This window comes from Haematobia irritans, chromosome 2 (genome assembly GCF_050003625.1).
Source record: "Haematobia irritans isolate KBUSLIRL chromosome 2, ASM5000362v1, whole genome shotgun sequence".
NCBI lineage: Eukaryota > Metazoa > Arthropoda > Insecta > Diptera > Muscidae > Haematobia > Haematobia irritans.
The window spans coordinates 149,973,614-149,989,788 of NC_134398.1; the positions used below are offsets into that span (position 1 = coordinate 149,973,614).

The 16,175-nt window shown below is 36.7% G+C and overlaps 1 long non-coding RNA gene across 1 annotated transcript; it reads left to right on the forward strand.

The window, feature by feature from the left end:
• Positions 1-297: 297 nt before the first annotated feature.
• On the forward strand, positions 298-816 carry LOC142224218 (uncharacterized). The gene is made up of 2 exons (XR_012719075.1): positions 298-503; positions 567-816. It is a non-coding gene; the product is annotated as an uncharacterized LOC142224218 (long non-coding RNA).
• Positions 817-16,175: the final 15,359 nt, after the last annotated feature.

Below are 16,175 nucleotides of genomic sequence, written 5' to 3' on the forward strand. Positions count from 1 at the left end.
TATTATAATCATTTGCACATAGAGAGTAAATTTTGGAAACTTTTAGCCCTTAAAATAGTCGTTTTATATACTCCGAAACTGGAATTGAAAATTTCATTTATAAAACGAAAGCGATCGTTAATATAACGATATGGATCGTTAAAAAATAAATTTTAAATTGTTATATTTCGTTATATTAATGAAATATGTTCATTAATAATACGAATGGGAGTTTGAGTATTTCTGCCTCTCCTTACTCTCTCTATCTCTCTCTCTCTCTCTCTCTCTCTAAAACGTCTCTCCATACTCTCTCTAATACGTCTGTAGCGTCTATGTAATTTGTACATACACATGTAAGCATGGCAATAAGCACATGTTTGCGTGTGCGTCTTGGAAAACAAACGGTAAAAAGTTCAACAGAAAACTTGTCTGATGGGCAAACCTTAACAACATTTACGTTCTTTTCGCTGAAGAGTGCACAGGCTCATTACAGTTTCGTTGTGAATAAAAAACCTAGATTGTGGGTGAGTTAAATTGGTGTTTTTTGTATATTCGCAAGAAATTTAGTATACATTTTTAATCTTTAGTGAAAATGCCCCGGGGAAGTGAACTTTCAGATGAAGAAGGCGGAACAATTACCGCAATGAACCTTGGTTGGATAAATGGACACGGCGATACGATTATCATTTTTTGGTCTTAGAAATAAGAGGTTTTTTTTCTTAAGTGAAAGTCACAATATATGATTATTAAATTACTTAATTTATCAATAAATATTATTTCCTACTATATATAAATCATATTTCAAATATATTAACAAAAATAATACACTACCAATAACTACACTCAAATGCAATACTTGGTTGGGTTTCATTAATATAACGTTTGTGTTCATTTATACAACGTTCGCCTTTCATTCATACAATGAATGATTTTCATTCATACAACGTATAAGCTGCATCCATACAATGAATAAATTTCATTCATACAACGAATAATATTCGTTAATACAACGAAAAGGCTACGTAATAACAACGTAATTATTCGTTAATACTACGAAATGTATTCCATAAAAGGTTTCGTAAATATAACGTAAAATTACGTTGTTATAACGAAATGCTACGTTGGCTGACTTTTAATGAAGAATTTCGTTAATACAACGTAGAAATTCATCGTATTAACGAAACTTTTTCTACCAGTGTAGTATGGATTATTGAAGTCCATCTGATTTGTCTACAAATCCTCATACGTGTTCAATAATAACTACATTTTTAACTTTAAATATTGAGAATCTGGAGGGTGTGACAGACTGTTAGTCAGGGGAAATATTCCAGATAATATTCGATATATCGTACAGTGAGCCTCTTTCCGATTGGGAAATGGACCAAAAGGGCCTATAACTGCGGCAATTTTTGCTACCAGAGCACTTCAAGATAGGAATATACCAGATTTAGAAAGACTAGGATCAACCTTATTATTCCAAGTTATACTTAGACTATTCAGTCCATTGTGATACCACAATGGCGAACTTCTCTTTTATCACTAAGTGCTGTTCCGATTCCATGTTTATCTGAAAGACAAGGAACCTCGTTTTTATTGACGAGTCCGAATAGCATTTCACATTACGGTGGGCATAACCGAGAGGGGCTAAAACAGTCTAAACTTGGATTGAGCGCATGATCCTTGGTATGCAAAGCGGACATACTTACCATTGCACCGCGGCAGCTCCCAATTAAGTATTTGGATTCCATGTTTCCCAACATGAAAATGGCCACACACTGCCGGAAGTTTTTCAATGAAATTGCCCGAAAATTCGATATTCACTCAATGTGAGGGCCATATTAACGGACAAGTGCACAGCAGATAAGTTGACAAGATTGGAAACTATCTTCAATATTACAAATCAGGAATAAGTTGGTAGTTCTCTAGAAATTAAACTGTTCGATAATAAAAAAAATGTATACAAAACTAATCTCTTAGCTTTTTGTTTGCTGGGTGTACTAGCAATTGGTATCACTATTTTTTTTTTAAATATTGAAAAAAAAAAAAATATTAATACATAATAAATAAGTATCAATAAATAATCATCAAAATATAAATAATTAATTATAATATGGTTTGACATTTGCTGGCATATATAAGTAGATACAAATAATTATACATATTCTATGTTGTTACAACATTAAAATTATTTGCTTATATTTTGTGGTTAGTTTTATTATTTCCTTTTTGTGAAATTAAATAACTCAATTATAAATTTTTCTGGTAAGAGCATAGAGAAGCATGTTTGAAATTCTGTATCAATCACCACACTAAATCATTATTGGTATTTTTGTATTTTATTGAAATATGAGAATGGTCTATTAACCACATACAATTGCTTAACCGAAATATTCTGGTATTCCATTAACTGCAATTACATACATACATAAATATAACAAGACAATATTTGTAATTAATTTAGATCATACATAAGTTTTTCTGCATTATTTGGTTCTTCGCAATCGAATGAAGCCATCATTAAATCTGTAATGAGATAAAAACAAAAAATGGCAAGATATTATTGGATTTTGTTGAATATAGAAAATCTACTAATTATATAAATATAATATTAATTTATATAACTTTTTATTATATTGTTAAATAAATATTACAATTTTAGTAAAGTTAAGAGGATCTATTGAGAAACAAATGTTGGTATACATTGTTAAACATTGTTTAACAATAATAGATGATATGCTGTATTTAGTTTAAGCTCTTAAGTACTCTCTTAAGTTAAAATTTCAAGGGCCGATGTTGATTTTGAATAAAACACAAACTATTTAGGAAATTATTGTAATTTTATTTTATTATGATATATTGGTATTACTCAATTATGTATGGAATAAAATATCGGCCAAATGGGCGCCGCGACCTCGGTGGCACACCTTCATCCGATGGTCCAAATTTTCGATGACGCTGAGGCATAATGGAGGTTCTACGCCGTTAATATGCCGAATTATCTCATCCTTTGGCTCTTAAATTGTTGCTGGCTTATCGACGTACACCTTTTCTTTCAAATAACCCCAAGGTTAGGTTAGGTTAGGTGGCAGCCCGATGTATCAGGCTCACTTAGACTATTCAGTCCATTGTGATACCACATTGGTGAACTTCTCACAAATAACCCCAAAGAAAAAAGGCCAACGGTGTCAAATCACATGATCTTGGCGGCCAATTGACATCGCCATTACGTGAGATAACACGGCCATTGAATTTGTTGCGCAAAAGAGCAATTGTTTCGTTAGCTGTGTGGCAAGTGGCACCGTCCTGCTTAAACCACATATCGTTCACATCCATATCTTCCAATTCGGGCAATAAAAAGTCCGTTATCATCTCACGATAGCGAACACCATTCATAGTAACTGCCTTACTGGCCTCATTTTGGAAAAAATACGGCCCGATGATGCCGCCAGCCCATAAACCGCACCAAACAGTCACTCTTTGTGGGTGCATTGGTTTTTCGACAATCACTCTTGGATTCTCATTCGTCCAAATGCGGCAATTCTGTTTATTGACGAATCCACTGAGGTGAAAATGTGCCTCATCACTGAAGATGATTTTCTTCGAAAATTGATCATCCACTGTTGCCATTTAACACGTTGCTGGATTGTGTATCTTTCCATGGTTTAAATTGAGTATGTCTGAAATAGAGAAATGTCAAATAAAATTCGGAAAAAAAAACTTGGCGTTTAGGTGTGGTTCACATTCAACATCGGCCCTTACAATTTAACCACCTTTTAAATATAAAATTTAATTTTGTAATATTTTTATACCCTCCACAAGAGGATAGGGGTATATTAACTTTGTCATTCCGTTTATAACACATCAAAATAGTGCTCTAAGACCCCATAAAGTATATATATTCTGGGTCGTGGTGAAATTCTGAGTTGATCTAAGCATGTCCGTCCGTCCGTCTGTTGAAATCATGCTAACTTCCGAACGAAACAAGCTATCGACTAGAAACTTGGCACAAGTAGTTGTTATTGATGTAGGTCGGATGGTATTGCAAATGGGCCATATCGGAGCACTTTTACGTATAGCCCCCATATAGGTTAGGTTAGGTTATGTGGCAGCCCGATGTATCAGGCTCACTTAGACTATTAAGCCATTGTGATACCACAGTGGTGAACTTCTCTCTTATCACTGAGTGCTGCCCGATCCCATGTTAAGCTCAATGACAAGGGACCTCCTTTTTATAGCCGAGTCCGAACGGCGTTCCACATTCCAGTGAAACCACTTAGAGAAGCTTTGAAACCCTCAGAAATGTCACCAGCATTACTGAGGTGGGATAATCCACCGCTGAAAAACTTTATGATGTTCGGTCGTAGCAGGAATCGAACCCACGACCTTGTGTATGAAAGGCGGGTATGCTAACCATTGCACCACGGTAGCCCCCATATAAACCGACGCTCAGATTTGGCTTGCGGAGCCTCTTGGAGGAGCAAAATTCATTCGATCCGGTTAAAATTTGGTACATGGCGTTAGTATATGGTCTCTAACAACCATGCAAAAATTGGTCCATATGGGTCCATAATTATATATAGCCCCCATATAAACCGATCCCCAGATTTGGATTGCGGAGCCTCTAAGAGAAGCAAATTTCATCCGATCCGGTTGAAATTTGGTACATGGTGTTAGTATATAGTCACTAACAACCATGCAAAAATTGGTCCATATCGTTCCATAATTATATATAGCCCCCATATAAACCGATCCCCAGATTTGGTTTGCGGAGCCTCTTGGAGGAGCAAAATTCATTCGATCCGGTTAAAATTTGGTACATGGTGTTAGTATATGGTCTCTAACAACCATGCAAAAATTGGTCCATATGGGTCCATAATTATATATAGCCCCCATATAAACCGATCCCCAGATTTGGATTGCGGAGCCTCTAAGAGAAGCAAATTTCATCCGATCCGGTTGAAATTTGGTACATGGTGTTAGTATATAGTCACTAACAACCATGCAAAAATTGGTCCATATCGTTCCATAATTATATATAGCCCCCATATAAACCGATCCCCAGATTTGGTTTGCGGAGCCTCTTGGAGGAGCAAAATTCATTCGATCCGGTTAAAATTTGGTACATGGTGTTAGTATATGGTCTCTAACAACCATGCAAAAATTGGTCCATATGGGTCCATAATTATATATAGCCCCCATATAAACCGATCCCCAGATTTGGATTGCGGAGCCTCTTGGAGGAGCAAAATTCATCCTATCCGGTTGAAATTTGGTACATGGTGTTAGTGTATGCTCTCCAACAACTACACAAGAGTTGGTCCATATCGGTCCATAATTATATATAGCCCCCATATAAACCGATCCCCAGATTTGGCTTGCGGAGCCTCTTGGAGGAGCAAAATTCATCCGATCCGGTTGAAATTTGGTACATGGTGTTAGTATATAGTCTCTAACAACCATACAAAAATTGGTCCATAATTTGGTACATGGTATTAGTAAATGTTACTGTATTTAACAACCATGCAAAAATTGGTCCATATCGGTCCATAATTATATATAGCCCCCATATAAACCGATCCCCAAATTTGGATTGCGGAGCCTCCAAGAGAAGCAAATTTCATCCGATCCGGCTGAAATTTGGTACATGGTCTTACATTGCGCTAGTAAATGGCGCCTAACAATCATGCCAAAATTGGTCCATATCGGTCTATAATACTCGTATAGCCGATCCCCAAAAATAATCTACCAACATTTTTTTTCTATAGAAAATTTTCTCAAAATTGTATTTCTATAGAAAATTTTGTCAAGATTTTATTTCTTTAGATTTTTGTCAAAAATGGATTTCTATAGAAAATTTTGTCAAAATTTTATTTCTATAGAAAATTTTGTCAAAATTTTATTTCTATAGAAAATTTGGTCAAAATTTTATTTCTATAGAAAATTTTATCAAAATTTTATTTCTATAGAAAATTTTATCAAAATTTTATTTCTATAGAAAATTTTATCAAAATTTTATTTCTATAGAAAATTTTGTCAAAATTTTATTTCTATAGAAAATTTTATCAAAATTTTTTTTCTATATAAAATTTTGTCAAAATTTTATTTCTATAGAAAATTTTGTCAAAATTTTATTTCTATAGAAAATTTTATCAAAATTTTATTTCTATAGAAAATTTTGTGAAAAATGAATTACATACGTATTTAATCGGCCTTTTTTACTTTTGTTTAATATATACCCCGTATGGACTAACTTAGAATTGAAAAGACGGTCTTAAGAAGTTTTAAGATATCTTGCCATCGGCAAGTGTTACCGCAACCCAAGTAATTCGATTGTGGATGACAGTGTTTAGTACAAGTTTCTATGCAATCCATTGTGGAGTGTACATAAGATTCGGCCGTATATACACGCAAAGAAAAAAAAACGTTTGGAAAACGTGTACCGAAAACGTTTTTCTTTTTTTTTTTGAATTGCTTCGAAAAGTATACACTTTTATCACCTAAAAAATTCGTTTGTTACAAAATTTTTATTTTTTCAATAAAAAAAGTTATTTTTGAACCAACAACACAGTCCGTTTCGTTTATATCAAACACTGTTCTTTTCTGACTTTAGGTCTTTAATAAGACACATTTTACAGTTCATAGTAAAAATTTAATATAGTAGAATGTAATGTTGAACATTTTTTTTTGGAATCTTCCGACCATATCTGGAATATATTAAAAAAAAAAAAACTTTGGTCGAAGCAGGGATCGGACCCACGACCCTTGGCATGCAAGTCGGACGTAGCAACCACTGCTCCACGGTGCCCAACTAAATGTATTTTTCTGTTAAATATAGTTTTTTTAATCAGCTCGTGGGCGCCGCGGGCTATGCAATATAAATATAACTTATATGGGTAATTATCTATTGATGACAATAACGGCTACATAGCTCAGTGTATAGTGTGTTGGATTACAAATTGCATGGTCTGTGGTTCGATTCGCCATCCAGGCGAAAGGTAAAAAAAATTTTTCAATTTATAAAATCTTATGATTTCTTCTACATTGTTTGTATTACAGAAAAAGGTGCTAAGAACTAAAAAACTTCATGGAAGTGAGAAAGATGTGAGGGACAATTCAATTGAGTTAGTCTTTATGAAATTGTTTTTACACCCTGGAAAAGAATAAACGTTTATCACAAAAAGTATATACTTTTCTTCCAAATAGACTTCCTTTCAACGAAAAGCAAATGAGAAACGAACTTTGTTTGTCTAAAATTTCGTTTGGGAGGAAAGAATTATTTTTTTGCGTGTACTTGTTTTTAACTGTCAATTTGGTGGCCAATTTGACAATGCACAATGCATTCTAAACTAAACTAAATTAGAAGTTTTTGTGACCTCTTAAATGTGTATTTTCGCTCTTCTGTAAAATTGAGTTTTTAGACTTATGGGGTTTTGTAATATATCCACAGATGTCATCAAACAAATTGGAATGATTTGAGATGGTATTGAAAATATAGATCTACAATTTGGTGCATGGTGTATTATAGTCGGCCTCGCCCGACTTTATACCTTTCTTACTTGTTTTTTAATTGATTAAGTTTTCAACTTCAATCAACTTTTGAATTGGAAATATTTTGGTAATATTTTTTCTGTCGTACTAACAAAAAATCAGAAGAAGAATCAGCAATAGCGAGTTTATAAGAAGAAGAGAAGAACATACCAAGCATACATGCTTGGTACTTTATATCGTGTCAGGTACTTATTTTTTAAAATATTTATTGAGGACAATCTCTGGAGTACTAACTAGACCGTAAATAATACTTGAGACGACCCTCAATACTTTTGTTTTTATCATAGCTTCTATTTCTGTCCTTCCTAATAATCTTTGAGAATTGTTTTTATTGATTTTTATATACGTCCCTAATGATTTTTAGAGAAATTTTCTAAAGATTTTTTTATATTTATAATTGAGTTAGAAATAAATTCCAGGTTAATTATATTTGACATCACAATGATATATGACTACACTACACAGCAAGACAATAGAATATTACACCCACTTCAAATTGAATGCTGTCGCCTCTAAACAAATCATGTTTCATATCCTTTTAAGGATTTACCTTGAAAATAGCAATAAACAATGGAGAAAATGAATGAAATAAAATCCATTACGAATAGATAAAATCCATGCACAAATAAACATTGTTATGGTCTAGGCAAAATTTCGAGAGTTATTTCCATCTTCTCGAGTTACATGAACGTAGGACTCTGCATTTCTAGGCGTAATTAGGGATGTCAGTTTGGAGTGAAGAATAAAATTGGTGATTACTATTGGAGAGCAATTATTTTTCTAGGAATGTGTGTGGAGCCCCCACTGATGCAAAGTATATTGCAGGAGCAATTTACTTCAATTTATTTCAACCAGATCCGAAGAAATTTACATCTCCATGAAGGTCCTGATATCAAATCTGGGGATCGGTTTATATTTTATTTTTTTTTATTGTTAATTATTTATTCAACTATGGTAAGCCAGTTCGAAGTTAAATTCATGAATACGATAAGCTTATATAGTTACGTTTGAGTTAAAATACTTACGGACCCGAAAAAAAGTAATTAAGGATATAAAAAAAAACTGGTTTAAATGATCAAAATAAATTCAACTTCTGACTATTACAACCAGAAAAAAGAAGTTGAGAAGGAAAAAAACTGGTGTACGTTGGCATAATAAAGGGTTAGTCACAAACAGGAACGGTGGCAGGAACAATTGAAGCGATCAGATTATAGGAATCGGTGAGACGAACATTAGGAAACAGTAAATTGAAGAAAATAATAGAACGGTAGGGGCAGCAACAATTTGCTGACAGACGAGATAGGTTAACAGGAACAACTTGGAAGGCAGGATACGTTCAGAGTTGGAGAGAAGTGAACTGGAACAATTCACGAGACAGCCAATTTCCAAGGTCAAAGGTCAAAAAGACTTAGATAGAATAATAAAGGATTTTCATGGCAAATGATTCGTGTCAAAATTTGACGTCTGTAAATCAATTAGTTTGTGAGATAGAGCGTCTTTTGTGAAGCAACTTTTTTTATTGTGAAAAAAAATGGAAAAAAAGGAATTTCGTGTTTTGATAAAATACTGTTTTCTGAAGGGAAAAAATACCGAGGAAGCAAAAACTTGGCTTGATAATGAGTTTCCGGACTCTGCCTCAGTGAAATCAACAATAATTGATTGGTATGCAAAATTCAAGCGTGGTGAAATGAGCACGGACGACGGTGAACGCAGTGGACGCCCGAAAGAGGTGGTTACCGTCGAAAACATCAAAAAAATCCACAAAATGATTTTGAATGACCGTAAAATGAAGTTGATCGAGATAGCAGAAGCCTTAGAGATATCAAAGGAACGTGTTGGTCATATCATTCATCAATATTTGGATATGCGGAAGCTCTGTGCAAAATGGGTGCCGCGCGAGCTCACATTTGACCAAAAACAACAACGTGTTGATGATTCTGAGCGGTGTTTGCAGCTGTTAACTCGTAATACACCCGAGTTTTTCCGTCGATATGTGACAATGGATGTAACATGGCTCCATCACTACACTCCTGAGTCCAATCGACAGTCGGCTGAGTGGACAGCGACCGGTGAACCGTCTCCGAAGCGTGGAAAGACTCAAAAGTCCGCTGGCAAAGTTATGGACTCTGTTTTTTGGGATGCGCATGGAATAATTTTTATCGATTATCTTGAGAAGGGAAAAGCCATCAACAGTGACTATTATATGGCATTATTGGAGCGTTTGAAGGTCGAAATTGCGGCAAAACGGCCCCATATGAAGAAGAAAAAAGTGTTGTTCCACCAAGACAACGCACCGTGCCACAAGTCATTGAGAACGATGGCAAAAAATCATGAATTGGGCTTCGAATTGCTTCCCCACCCACCTATTTCTCTAGATCTGGCCCCAGCGACTTTTTCTAGTTCTCAGACCTCAAAAGGATGCTCGCAGGGAAAAAATTTGGCTGCAATGAAGAGGTGATCGCCGAAACTAAGGCCTATTTTGAGGCAAAACCGAAGGAATACTACCAAAATGGTATCAAAAAATTGGAAGGTCGTTATAATCGTTGTATCGTTCCTGAAGGGAACTAACATATCGTTTAACAGTATGTATCGAATCAGATAAATCGAATACGTTGCTAAATTCATTATAATGTTTACAGAGCCAATAAAAGGAACTGTGTTCCTCGTAATTATTTCCACGTGAAGGCACAATAATGTCAAGTTTACTAATTACTTGTTGTGAGTTAATTTCACCTTTCAAGAGTCTAATAACGACAACCACATCAAACACTATACGTCTCCGCTCCAGTGTCGGTAAATCTAGCAATTTCAAGCGATTGACATAAGGAGGGAGATCCCAAGGATCAGGCCGACCTAAACAGCATTGGACCTGAAGAAGGTCATCTTCTTGTATTTGCTAAAGTTGAGACACATACCATTAATGTCACACCAGCGGACAACCTCATTTAAATCGCCCTGTAATCGACAAGAACCAACCGTCGCACCAATCGACGAAAATAAGTTCACATCATCCGCATACATTAACATACTTGAGTGATGGATAACCGATGGCAAATCGTCAAGATAAATAGCGAAGAGTACTGGTCCGATATGGCTTCCCTGGGGAACACCAGATGTAACCGATATCTTACGAGATGGTTGACCCCTAAACGTAACGCATTGAACCCTGTCAGACAAGTAAGACGAAATCCAGCATAGTTAAGCTGGAGGAAACCCTTGTACTGATAACTTATACAGCAAGAGGCGATGACTAACCTTAGGTTAGGTTAGGTTAAAGTGGCAGCCCGATTAGATTTCAGGCTCACTTAGACTATTCAGTCCATTGTGATATCACATTTAACTAAAAGTACCTATTACATATGGGCACTTCTAGTTTTAACCACTGAACCTTCTCTATTATTTACTTTTGTGGAACCAACCAGATTGCTCCAAAAACATTAACAAACTGCTTAAGTTAACGTTTTCCAGGTCAGCCAGTAATCTAAAGCTATATGCTCCTAAAATTCGCTTACGCCTTACACAAACAGCAGGACACTCACACAAGAGGTGTTTAATTGATTCCTTTTCCTCCACGTCATGACAGCTTATACAATAGTCATTATACTTCGCACCTATAGTTTTTGCAAATTCGCCTATCAGGCAGCGACCCGTTATAGCAGATATTAGGAGTGCTATCTGACGCCTTGAGAACACTAGCATATCTAGTGTGCGGTTTAAGTTTAAATGGGGCCATATTTGCTTGGTGTCGTTACAACCCTTGCAATTTTCCCATCGAATATTGGCCATCATAACAGCCTTCTCACGCAGTAAGAGCTTGCAGGTGGCCAGAGGCATACCAACAGATTCTAGTTCCCCTGGAATCTGTAAGGTAGTTCCTAGCCTTGCTAACACATCTGCTTCACAGTTCCCCGGTATGTTCCTATGACCAGGCACCCATATTAGGTGAATATTGTACTGCTCAGCCATCTCGTTGAGAGATTTGCGGCAGTCTATGGCCGTTTTTGAGTTAAGGAACACAGAGTCCAAGGATTTTATTGCAGGTTGACTGTCTGAGTATATATTAATGCCAACATTTTTTGGAACATTACTTCTCAGCCAATTCGCCACCTCTCTTATTGCCAATATTTCAGCCTGAAAAACACTACAGTGATTAGGTAATCTTTTCGCTATTCGAATTTCCAGATCTTTAGAATATACTCCGAACCCCACTTGTCCATTCAATTTGGAGCCATCAGTATAGAAATCTATATATCTTTTATTCCCCGGGGTCTGTGTACACCACGCCTCACTGTTGGGAATTAGAGTTTCAAACTTTTTGTCGAAAAGTGGTTTTGCCAGGGTGTAATCCACTACGTTAGGCACATCTGGCATTACTTTGAGGACCGAACTATGACCGTACATTTTTTCCGACCACAGCGATAGCTCGCGCAACCGCACAGCCGTTGTTGCAGCTGACTGTTTGGCCAAAATGTCTAAAGGTAATAGATGTAGCATGACATTAAGGGAGTCTGTTCCTGTCTTGCTAAATGCGCCTGAGATACATAAGCTCGCCATACGCTGAACTTTATCTAAACAAGTCGGTGACTAACCTTATCAAAGTCCTTGCTGAAGTCAGTATAGATAACATCAACCGCCTTGAAAATGAATCAAGTAAATTCCAGAAGATTAATCGACGTGGACTTCCCTTTCAAAAAACCGTGTTGAGACACCGAAAATATAGACCTCAACGAGTGAACGAGTCTATCCGTAAACAATCTCTCAAAAAGCTGCGGAATAGCACTTAGTTTGGATAATCCTCTGCAATTCTCAATTTCCGTTCTATTTCCTTTCTTGTACAAGGGCATAATGTAGCTCTCTTTCCATAATGTAGGAAAATAACCTGAAGACAAGGAATACTTGAATAGATTCGTCAGAGGAATACAGCACAAGGAACTCCATCCGTGCCAGGGCTAAGATCCAATTTAAAAGAGCAAAATGTACTGAATACCTCGTCATATGTTAATCCTATATTGGAGTCGTATCGAATCCTGTAAGGATAATATACATCAAGAGATGAATACTCAACATAAGTCTTCTCGAAAAAATTAGCAAATAATTTGGAAATCCCACAAACATCCGAACACTCGTTGTCCAAATACTTAAGTGTATTTGGAAAACTCGTCACATTTCTCTTAGAGTTCACAAAATTATAAAAACATCTTGGATTTGCAGTAAGGTTAGATCTCAAACGTTCCAAATATCTTTCGTAGCATTCCTTAGACTTTTCTTGATACAAGTAACGTGCATTAATATACCTCGTGTGGTTTAAGTTTGAGTTCACACTTTTAAATCTCTTAAACAATCTGTTCTTACGATTTCTCAGTCTTCTTAATTCTTTGCTGAACTATGGCGGACCGGGTGCAATAGGGCTCATACGAGAAATCGGCACTGCTTGACGGAAGCAATAATGAGGTTCATCGTAGAATGAGGATAAGCAGCTCGAAAGGTTGCCGGTAAGGGGTGGCCAGATGACACGAGACAATAAATCGTGAAGAATTGAGAAGTCAGTACGTTTAAAATCATATCAGACTGACGGATTGCCCGAACACGACATTTATGAGACCATCAGGCGACGTTAGGTGAGGTTAGGTAAGGTGGCAGCCCGATGTATCAGGTTCACTTAGACTATTCAGTCCATTGTGATACCACAGTGGTGAACTTCTCTCTTATCACTGAGTGCTGCCCGATTCCATGTTAAGCTCAATGACAAGGGACCTCCTTTTTGTAGCCGAGTCCGAACGGCGTTCCACATTACAGTGAAACCACTTAGAGAAGCTTTGAAGTATTCAGAAATGTCACCAGCATTACTGAGGTGGGATATTCCACCGGCGAAAAACTTTTTGGTGTTCGGTCGGAGCAGGAATCGAACCCACAATCTTGTGTATGCAAGGCGGGCATGCCAACCATTGCACCACGGTGGCTCCCAGGTGACGCTAAGGAAATGTCTGGCGAACCGATGCAATCACCCATAGTTCTCGTGAGGGCTCTGCATTCATCATGCAAAATGTGGAGTCATCAGTCTGCTCTGCCAAAGCTAACAGGTTGGCTGATAAGTCCTCGGTCTAACAAAGAAAAACCCATTTTTTTGTCAAAATTCGTTTTTATTATTCAGTTCATAGTTCCTTCAAGAGCGATACAACGATTATAACGACCTTCCAATTTTTTGATACCATTTTGGAAGTACTCCTTCGGTTTTGCCTCAAAATAGGCCTCAGTTTCGGCGATCGCCTCTTCATTGCAGCCAAATTTTTTCCCTGCGAGCATCCTTTTGAAGTCTGAGAACAAGAAAAAGTCACTGGGGACCAGATCTGGAGAATACGGTGGGTGGGGAAGCAATTCGAAGCCCAATTCAAGAATTTTTGCCATCGCTCTCAATGATTTGTGGCACGGTGCGTTGTCTTGGTGGAACAACACTTTTTTCTTCTTCATATGGGGCCGTTTTGCCGCGATTTCGACCTTCAAACGCTTGTATGGCATCAATTGTCACTGTTGATGGCTTTTCCCTTCTCAAGATAATCGATAAAATTATTCCATGTGCATCCCAAAAAACAGAGGTCATTACTTTGCCAGCGGACTTTTGAGTCTTTCCACGCTTCGGAGACGGTTCACCGGTCGCTATCCACTCAGCCGACTGTCGATTGGACTCAGGAGTGTAGTGATGAAGCCATGTTTCATCCATTGTCACATATCTACGGAAAAACTCGGGTGTATGACGAGTTAACAGCTGCAAACACCGCGCAGAATCATCAACACGTTGTTGTTTTTGGTCAAATGTGAGCTCGCGCGGCACCCATTTTGCACAGAGCTTCCGCATATCCAAATATTGATAAATGATATGACCAACACGTTCCTTTGATATCTTTAAGGCCTCTGCTATCTCGATCAACTTCATTTTACGGTCATTCAAAATCATTTTGTGGATTTTTTGATGTTTTCTTCGGTAACCACCTCTTTCGGGCGTCCACTGCATTCACCGTCCTCCGTGCTCATTTCAGCACGCTTGAATTTTGCATATCAATCAATTATTGTTGATTTCCCTGGGGCAGAGTCCGGAAACTCATTATCAAGCCAAGTTTTTGCTTCCACCGTATTTTTTCCCTTCATAAAACAGTATTTTATCAAAACACGAAATTCCTTGTTTTTCCATTTTTTTCACAATAACAAAAGTTGCTTCACAAAAGACGCTCTATCTCACAAACTAATTGACTTACAGACGTCAAATTTTGACACGAATCATTTGAAGGTTGGTACTATATAAAAATAATATGCATTTAATACTAGCGACGCCATCTATGTGTCAGACCGGGGACTTATCAGCCAACCTGTTATGTGTCTGTAATCATTACCTAAGAGAGAATACCAAAGTGTACGTGTTGTTTCATCCGTCTTGGATTTATATGGTGTAAAGGTGGCACAAAAATCTTTAAAATGTGGCACAAAAATGTCAACGCTTGAAAAAAGTTGCAATTTTGCCACTAAAGTGGCCCAACGGTAACGATGATGGCCATTACTTCTGTCTGTGATCTTCATCGACATTCCACTGTCTGTCTGTTTCGACCAAATCAACCACCGGGATAAAAAATTTTCTTTAATGAAATCCCATTTAATGAAATCTTATCTAACTTCAAACTTCCGAAATAGCTGCCGATGATGTTGATGTTGGAAACATAAATAAATCCATACCGGTGAAGAAGCCGGCAGAATAAATGAATGAAGGAAGGAAACTTGAACTTTTTTGTTTATATTCTGATTGAAATGTATATCACATCCACTCAATGATGACCTTGTGCAAGGGAGAAGGGGCATTGGGTTGGTTTGGGACGGACCTTGCCCATCACTATACTCTACATCACTCCTCTTGCTCTCACAGTCTTCAGTAGATTAAGATTTATTCCTTAAGTTGTCTATGGCTTCTTCGAAGGGAAAAACGAAGAATACAGAAGGCAAATAGATATCCCATAAAAGTGGAAACTTTTCAAACAGACACAAAACAATAAAACAAAATATAGCTCGAGAATTACACAACTATAGTATGTGTGTGTGTTTTTTTTCTATTTGTGAGATAACCTAAAGTATGGGGCGTTACTTTGCATAAGAGATCCATTGCTTGGCCACATAATAATGATGTCATGTTTTTTTATTGTCCTATTTTTGTGAAGAAATGTAAAACATGGCAATAAATCATTGTGGAATTATTGTATTGGACTACAATAATAGTTTTCATTGACTATAACCTGGATGGATATTTTACAGGAAGAAAGAGAGATTGAATAAAAGACCAGGATAAAAAGAATGTAAGCTAAAGCGGAAAATTCTTGGTTACATCAACAAAAGTCGAGTGGGCATTTTTTATTAATATTGACTCATTTTCTTTTGTTGAATGACTTTAATAAAAAAACTATTCTGTAACTTTTATATAAATTGATCTACGTATGAACTGGTGTGCAAAAGCAAAAACTGTAAGTTGGGCCAGGCCGAATCTTATGTACCCTCCACCATGAAATTGCATCCAGTTCTACTAAAGAGATAAAATAACACCACGTACAAGATCGCATTAAATTTGCTCCTTCAAGATGCTCCGATGCCAAATCTGGGGATCGGTTTGTAGT